The sequence below is a fragment of the Triticum urartu genome, chromosome 1A, assembly GCF_056163025.1.
Source record: "Triticum urartu cultivar PI428250 chromosome 1A, HENAU_Tu73, whole genome shotgun sequence".
Classification (NCBI taxonomy): Eukaryota; Viridiplantae; Streptophyta; class Magnoliopsida; order Poales; family Poaceae; genus Triticum; species Triticum urartu.
Window position 1 is genome coordinate 235,281,119 of NC_141873.1, and position 7,616 is coordinate 235,288,734.

Below are 7,616 nucleotides of genomic sequence, written 5' to 3' on the forward strand. Positions count from 1 at the left end.
ACTATGCGACACCCGACAACACCTCACACGCTCGGTTCATCTCTCAACTAAAAAAAGAAAAAAAACAAATCTTATCCACTCCAGAGCCCCACGACCTTCCTCCTCAAGTAACCACTGCTGCCGCGCACCTCGCCTCCTTCCTCGCGCCGCCTCCTGACGGCGCCAGCTCGCCGCCCACCTCCCGTCACTGTTGCCTATCATGACCCCGGCAGTCTTCTCGTCTTTCACGCCACCATGAGTCGCCATAGGAAGCAGTCCCCAACCTTCAGCGCCGCTGCGTCTCATCTTCTTCCACGAGCATATGCATCTCTGCCATTGAGCGTCGCTCCCCTCGACCAGTCCCCTCCCCGGCTAATTCGACAGCGCGGCGACGTGCCTTGCCCCCGCTGCACAAGACTCTCAGCTCATGGCGGCTCCGCACGACTGTGAATCCTCACATGCAGGTAGTATTCCCCTTCCTTCTCTCCATTGATCTATCTCCCTAATCTCTCTCTCTCTTCAGTTGTGTCTTCGAGATGATTTAGTCGTGAACTTGTTTGGGTTTACAAGAATGAACGTTGTTAGATCTAAATCTGGTTGATACTAGTAATCTGCCTTTGCTATCAATTTCCTACATCATAAATTTGCTCTGGAAAGTTCATATATTTAGTAGTCTGGACATGGGAAATTTACTTGCAATGTTGACCCAACTTGGGTTTCTATGGCAGCTGAGGTAGAAAATACAATAGCTTAACAGTTGTAATCTGATCTACGAGATATTGACGGGAGCAATCAGACTTTTGATGTCTGCAGTTCATCTACATGTTAACGACAATTTTTCATTCAGTCGTCTATTCTCGCCTAGATTGCAATTGTCTATTTAAACATGATACTCTCTGTTGTGTGGTTTCCCTGTTTTCTCGTAAGTTGCATGCATACAAGTAACCAAGTGGCTAGTTTGTTGCAATAGTTGCACAGGAATGCAAAAATAGTTGGATGGCACATATACATATCTTAGTTGGCTAGCTAACTTATGAAGTTGCACAGTGAGGGCTAATCAGTTGCACAATCGATGATGTTCAGATGCATACATTGTGTAAACTACGTTGAAGCAGTGTGTGTGGTTTTTTTGGTTGCACACTCATGTGTGCCGTGTTGTCAAGGGTACACATTTGTACAAGAGTACTTATCCTAGCTGGCTTAGCCACACTTATAAAGTTGCACACGGAAGGTCTATCTAGGTGCACGGTTGACGACTAATTTAGTTTTGGCTCTAATGCCTAAATCATGTTCAGGCGGTGTGTATGCTGGGTTTCTTGTTGCATGCTCATGTGTGCCCAGTTGGCCATACAATGCATCAAGTTGCTCACATTTTTGGTTTTGTAGGTGTGCTTTGAAAAATAATCATGAGTTGGTTACCCCATGGCATTTTTATATCATTCCTTTTCTCATTCTTTCTTTTACACATTTGGTTGATTTAACTAATTTGTTCGTTTACTTTTTTTCTTTTTCTCACAGACCAAAAATGGTTGTAGAAGGAGATGTGGCTCCTAGTGAAGGAGAGGTATCCTCAACTTTTATAGATGCATCCTGAACTTTTGTAGTTGCGCAACAAACAATTGGGAGTTAGAATCCTCAACTTTTCAAATAGTTGCACAAGAGTATCATATGAGTTGGCATCCTCAACTTTCATCGTTGCACCCGAACAATTTGGGAGTTGGTACTCTCAACTTTTTAAATAGTCCCACAACAATATCATATGAGTTGGCATCCTCAACTATTTTAGTTGCACAAGAACCAATCAGGAGTTGGCATCCCTAACTTTTTTTAATAGTTGCACAACAATGTCACATGAGTAATTATCTTCAACTCCTTTAGTTGCACAAGAACCATTTAGTAGTTGGCATCCTGAGAGCGTCTATAGTCGGGCACCCGAAATCCTCCTCAAACATCCGCGGACGCGCCCGGTCGGTGACCGAACATGAGAGAGAAGGAAAAAGATGACCCAACCAGATCCCTCATATCATCCCTATACGTCTGGGCTGTCCAGAAACTTTCATACGCCTAGTTAGTTACCTATTATATGATACGTCTACTACCGGTGATGACCTTTTGCATTTTGTTGTATCCTACATGATTTTGTTCTAATTTTTCGTGGTTCTAACTAAATTCCTCTAGTGATTGTAGTTAAATTATGTAGAAGTTGCATACCACAGGCTGTTTGTGGGTAATTCACACAAGACATGCTAATTTTTTTGATTTCTTTTCCCCTTTTTTGTACATGTTTTTTATCAGTAGTAGGCTTGCATAACTAATGCTTGAAATAGCAGGGCATCTGTAAGAGAGATGCATGGCATCCAATTTCAATTCCTGCGGTTTATCCAATTTGGTCATTTTTTAGTACTAGTTGGCCATTGTTGTATTCCTAGTTGATATGAGCATGAGGAGGTTAGATAATACGACCATACTTAGTTGAGAATTTAATTATCTTGTTTTTTTGTAAGTCACATTTTTTGTTGGCATCTCTAGCAGTTGTAGTTGCACACGAATCTCATAGTAGTCGGCTCCATATATCATGCAAGTTTCTTTCATACACGAAACTGATTTAAGTTGGCACCTCTACAATTCGTAGTTGCACATGAACCTTATAGTAGTTGGCATCCATATAAGGCATAGTTCCACATGAACCTGATAGTGGTTGTCATCTTTTAAAATTCACTATTTCAATTAGACAGACCTAACAAGTTTCTTGTCTTTATTATTTCAGTTAGACATGCATGTAAGTAATTTGCCCCATCCAACCAAAGGCATGGGATTGCAATCTAATCGCCAATCATTAAGATGGGCTTGAAGGCATATCGTATGATTGTCAAGCTACAAGTGAGTAGACCTTTTTGCTCTTTCTTTTGTTTTAATACATCTCCCATTTGACTTGCACATGTTTGTTTTGGTAGTTGCACAACTAGACATACCAGTCCCGCACAACAACCCATAATAGTTGCACATAGGCTTATACCTTTTTCTCTCAAAGGTAGTGGATGAGGGAACAAACAAACAAATCATCATAGGTTTGAAAAAAACAAATCAAATTTTGGTAGAACTTTTTCTTATCAAACTAAACATCCAAGTAAATTCTCTCAGTTGCATAGATGCACCCACAAGTTGCACAAATAACACACATGATGGGCATATTTTCTTGGTATATTACATTTCTCTGTTTTCAAGCTTTTCACACAGGTTCTATTCCATCTGCACACAATAGACACAAATCTGAAAGTACTTTTATTCAAGTAAAAAACATCCAAACTACTTCTATCAGTTGCACAATTGTTGCATAGAAGGGAGCCATAAGTTGCACACCACAAACCTATCTAGGTCCAATATGTTGTCGGGTTTGCCGCCACATACATTTTTTTGGGGGATTCTTCCAATTTTGGCCAAGATGACATACAACATGGGGTCCCATGTATTCTCATGAAGTTTTGTTTTTCATGCATCAAGAATCTTACAAGAAGTAACATGTCTTCTTTTTGTTTTGTTTTTGTCTGCCAACCAGGAGCTCGATGGATTAGCTTCTAACAGAAAAATTGCAGGTACGAAGTGATCACCAAGAAGCAATCTGCTACTTTGTCTCTTTCAGTTTTTTAGCCATTGTTTGCCTTTGAACTAAAACATTACTGCATTATAGATATATCTAGTAGACCAGGTGCAACAAACCAGAACACATGGCCTGTATATGTCAGGTTTTCTTGTTTTTTTACAGCAGGATGTTCATTTGGTTATTGTGTTTATGTGAGTTGCACAATATGAAACAAAATTTGGTTGGATTACCCAAAATAGTTGGCCGCAACCAAAACAAAAGTTGCACAATATGCAATTCCATCTTTGTGTGTTTTGGGGGTTTAATGCACAAGTTTGGGTGAACTATATTTGGAGCAGTTGGAGTCAGCATGAAGGATTGGAGAAGTTGAATTCAAGGTGAAGAAGAAGAGGAACATGTCACATTGCTTCCTCTTTTTTAAGTTGAAGGTCTATAGCAACCTGGTACATCTCAGTTCTTTCCTTCTCTTTTTCACCTCAAAAATTGTGTAGATCAGAACTTCTTGGTCTTCACCTTGACAAAACTTCGAGGACAACTTCTGAGATAGGGAAGGCTCCCATGACATGTTCCTTCTTGCTTATTTCATAGGGAAGAAGATGGTGGGTGAAGCAGTAGGAGATGGGTTGGTGCGTGCTGCGTGATTGGTGAGACCAGGAAGTTGGAAGAGAAATGAAGGAGGGCAGAATCACGTGGGTTTGGGACTGGAATGAGGCGCTGAGGACCTGGTGTTTTCTGTGCAGTGGGGGGCTGCCCTTTCCCTTTCTTTCCTCTTTGGGATTGGGTGGGGACAGAAATGTACCATATTTAAGAGGCCGCTCGGGACTGCTAGGGAGCCAACGACCACTCCCTAGACGTGTCCAGTTAAATAATGGTTGATTCTAGTGTACGTGGGCTTGATTTGCTGGTTGTTTGATTTGACTGGACAAAGAAGAGAGAGGCTCCAAATTTTTGTACACATCCACGCACACATCCTTATAGTATTTTTCTTGGAGAGTTGCCTAAAAACTATTTTCTGAAGAAAGAAGCAGTAAAAAGGAAGTGCATACTTTAGGACTTGTTGACTGTTTACAAGAGTTGTACTGCGCAAGTACTATGACAAACACATCTCCCGCACGTGGGATCTGGTCGATCACATCAGCTAGTTTCTTCCTTGTTAGTTCAGATCCACTTTTCAACACAATAAAAATACTGATTGCAGTTTCACCAGGTGTTTGCACATGTGCTTGTTTGTCTGGCTGTTCTGACTGGGAGAACTCATTTGTGTCTTAGGCTCGCGTCTCTAGCATGGTCTAGCCTAGAACCAGCACTCAGCCACTTTGAACGAATTTTCAGCTTGCATTAGTTAAAGTGGTTCTAGCATTTTCTTTCCACACATATAAAGCCAACCTAGCTCCACATATTTCTACACCGTGCATACATACGTTCACTTGGCAATCGCTTTACCCAACTTTTGGAGTTATTTGACACCGCTGGTTGCCGGTCACCACCTGCTACATGGTAAGAACTTGTAAGACTTTGATTTTTGCTCTACTGTGAGCCTTTTACCACCACATCCTAGTAGTTCCTAGGAACATTATTCTTGGATTTTGTTTCGTGCTTCTACTAATCATGGCAGGTTCCAGAGTCAGTTGGGCTTCATTGATCGTGGGATACGTGTCATCACCTCAGAAAATACAACCACCACCACAAGAGGTACAAAGACGTAAGAATGCGCACAAACAGGTTCTTATTTCCATGCCACCTTTTAATGGTCGTTTTATGCCTGATTTTTATATTGAAAGGGAGTTCGAAATGAATGCTATTTTTGCTTCCCATAATTTTTCCGAACTTCAAAAAGTTAAGCTCGTGGTTGGTACGTTCACTGGTTTTGCTACTATTTGGTGGAGTGAACATTGTTGGTTATACCCTGATTATGTACCTAATACTTGGGATGATTTAAAACTTGTCATGAGAGATAGATTCGTCAATGTTTATTATACTCGTGGCATGATTGAAAAACTACAACATTTAAAACAAGGTAGTGACACTGTACCAAAATATTATGATGATTTGAAAACTACCTTGTTGCACTCCTTTTTAAAGGAAACTGAAGATGATATTATGGGTAGATTTTGGGGAGGGTTAAACCATGATATTCAGGAGATACTAATTCATGAAGAGTGTTATCCTATGGACCATTTGTTTCATCTTGCTTGCAAAGCTGAACAGGAAATACAACAACGTGTTGCCCACGAAGAGAACAAGATCATAAGAGTGCCTACATCATCTGAGTTGATCATAAGAGGTAATGACAAAGGTACTGATCATCCACCTCCACATGATTATGATGAATGCCTTGTCAATTTGAATGCACCATGTGATGAGCTACCTACTACTTTGATCACACCAGATATTTTAGTGGACTATGTTGATGATTTGACTTTGCCATGTGATCAAACAATTTTGAGTGAGCTCATTGAATTAACTATTGATGCAAAAGAACCATGTGAATCAGGGAAGAAATCAGATTTGGATCAAATACATTTGAAAATAATTGGGCCAATGTTTAATCGTTTCGATATGACCTCTAATCTTGGTGATGGTTCCTTAAGGTTGGGATGGTTTAATGATGAGCATTGCCGATCTTTTGTTACGATTAAGCGCTTCACTTATATTTGCAAACTGAGTTCCAATATTTTCATGCCTTTGACTTCTTGGGATAGTATTTTGGCTTTATATTTCATGACATTTAAAGAGTACTCTTGTATAAATGTGTCACATGTGCCACAACTGCGATCAATAAAAATGGATGACATATACATATACAATGTGTACACCTTATCTCTTTTCTTAGCCACGTTTTAGTTTATACAACGTCGAGGACGGCTTTGTTTTCAAGAAGGGGAGGATGATGAGGACATGGCTACCATAGTTACTCTAGCCCCTACTGCTATACCTATTGCGTCAACTACTAGACCTCGCGCACACAAGTTGAATTATCAGGTACTTTCGTTTCTTGGTCATGTTTCTAGTGTTCATGAGAATGTGATGCTACCTAACTTAGTTACAATTGTGTTGTTTACAGTTGAAGCATCGAGTATGGACAAGAAGAATGAACACTGGATCATGATCAAGCTTTGTGATGAAGGTGCACGCGAAGGGAACAAGAACTTTATTTTCGGTGGAGACTTCCGTACTTTGAAGCCACCATGATGACATACAAGAAGCTGGACGAATTATACAAGATGGTATTTCATAAATTTTGTCCATAGTTTATTATTGGTGTTGCGTCACCTTATTTGTGGGCCAGGCCCATGTAATTTCAAAATACTACTCAATAGGCTATTTCTTAGAGTCCGTATTATAGGGAAAACGACTCAGGAGGTGTTTTAGTCCCACCTTACCAAGGGTGGACAAAACTCCCTCTCTTTTCCCCTATAAATACAACCCTTAAGGCATCTTTTAGACTTGGGTTTTGTTTAGATTAAAAGTTCTCCATAGCTGCAACTTCACATACTTCGTTTGTGTTCAACGACCAGACCAAGACGCCACAGAACCCCACCTTGATCAATAAAGATTTCATCTTATATTCGCAATAGCCAGATTGCAATCTTAGTTTCTTGCGTGTTCTTCCTTTGCTTGCAGGAAATAGACCTTCGTGGTCAGGTTGATCATGCTCCGGCGTTGTGAATAACCTCTCGGATTTGGTTTAGCGATTGCTAAGGCGCGACGTCCTCGCACGTTCGTAGTCGGATCGTCAAAGTCGACTTCCACCAAAGCGATGTCCATCATCTCATCGAAAGATGGGACACCTTTTCATGTATCATTGGTTTAGCGGCCATTTGATTTACTAGGGTAGCTTGTGCATCGGATATTTTTCCTAGCAAACTTTTAGAAAAAGCATACTTAGATTGGAGATTGCAAACTTCTCTACTAATATCATCAAGTTGTTTTGTTATAGCATCTAGCACAACGGAGTGCTCTTTGAGTTCTTCGGTAAAATACTCATTATGCTCAAATTGTGTAGTCATATATTCCTTAGTACTTTTCTCAATTT

At 40.4% G+C, this 7,616-nt stretch overlaps 1 long non-coding RNA gene across 1 annotated transcript; it reads left to right on the forward strand.

Annotated features, from left to right (window-relative positions):
- Positions 1–108: 108 nt before the first annotated feature.
- On the forward strand, positions 109–7,057 carry LOC147990690 (uncharacterized). Its single transcript, XR_015609286.1, has 4 exons — positions 109–443; positions 1,498–1,543; positions 2,747–2,859; positions 3,536–7,057. It is a non-coding gene; the product is annotated as an uncharacterized LOC147990690 (long non-coding RNA).
- The last annotated feature ends 559 nt before the right edge of the window (positions 7,058–7,616 follow it).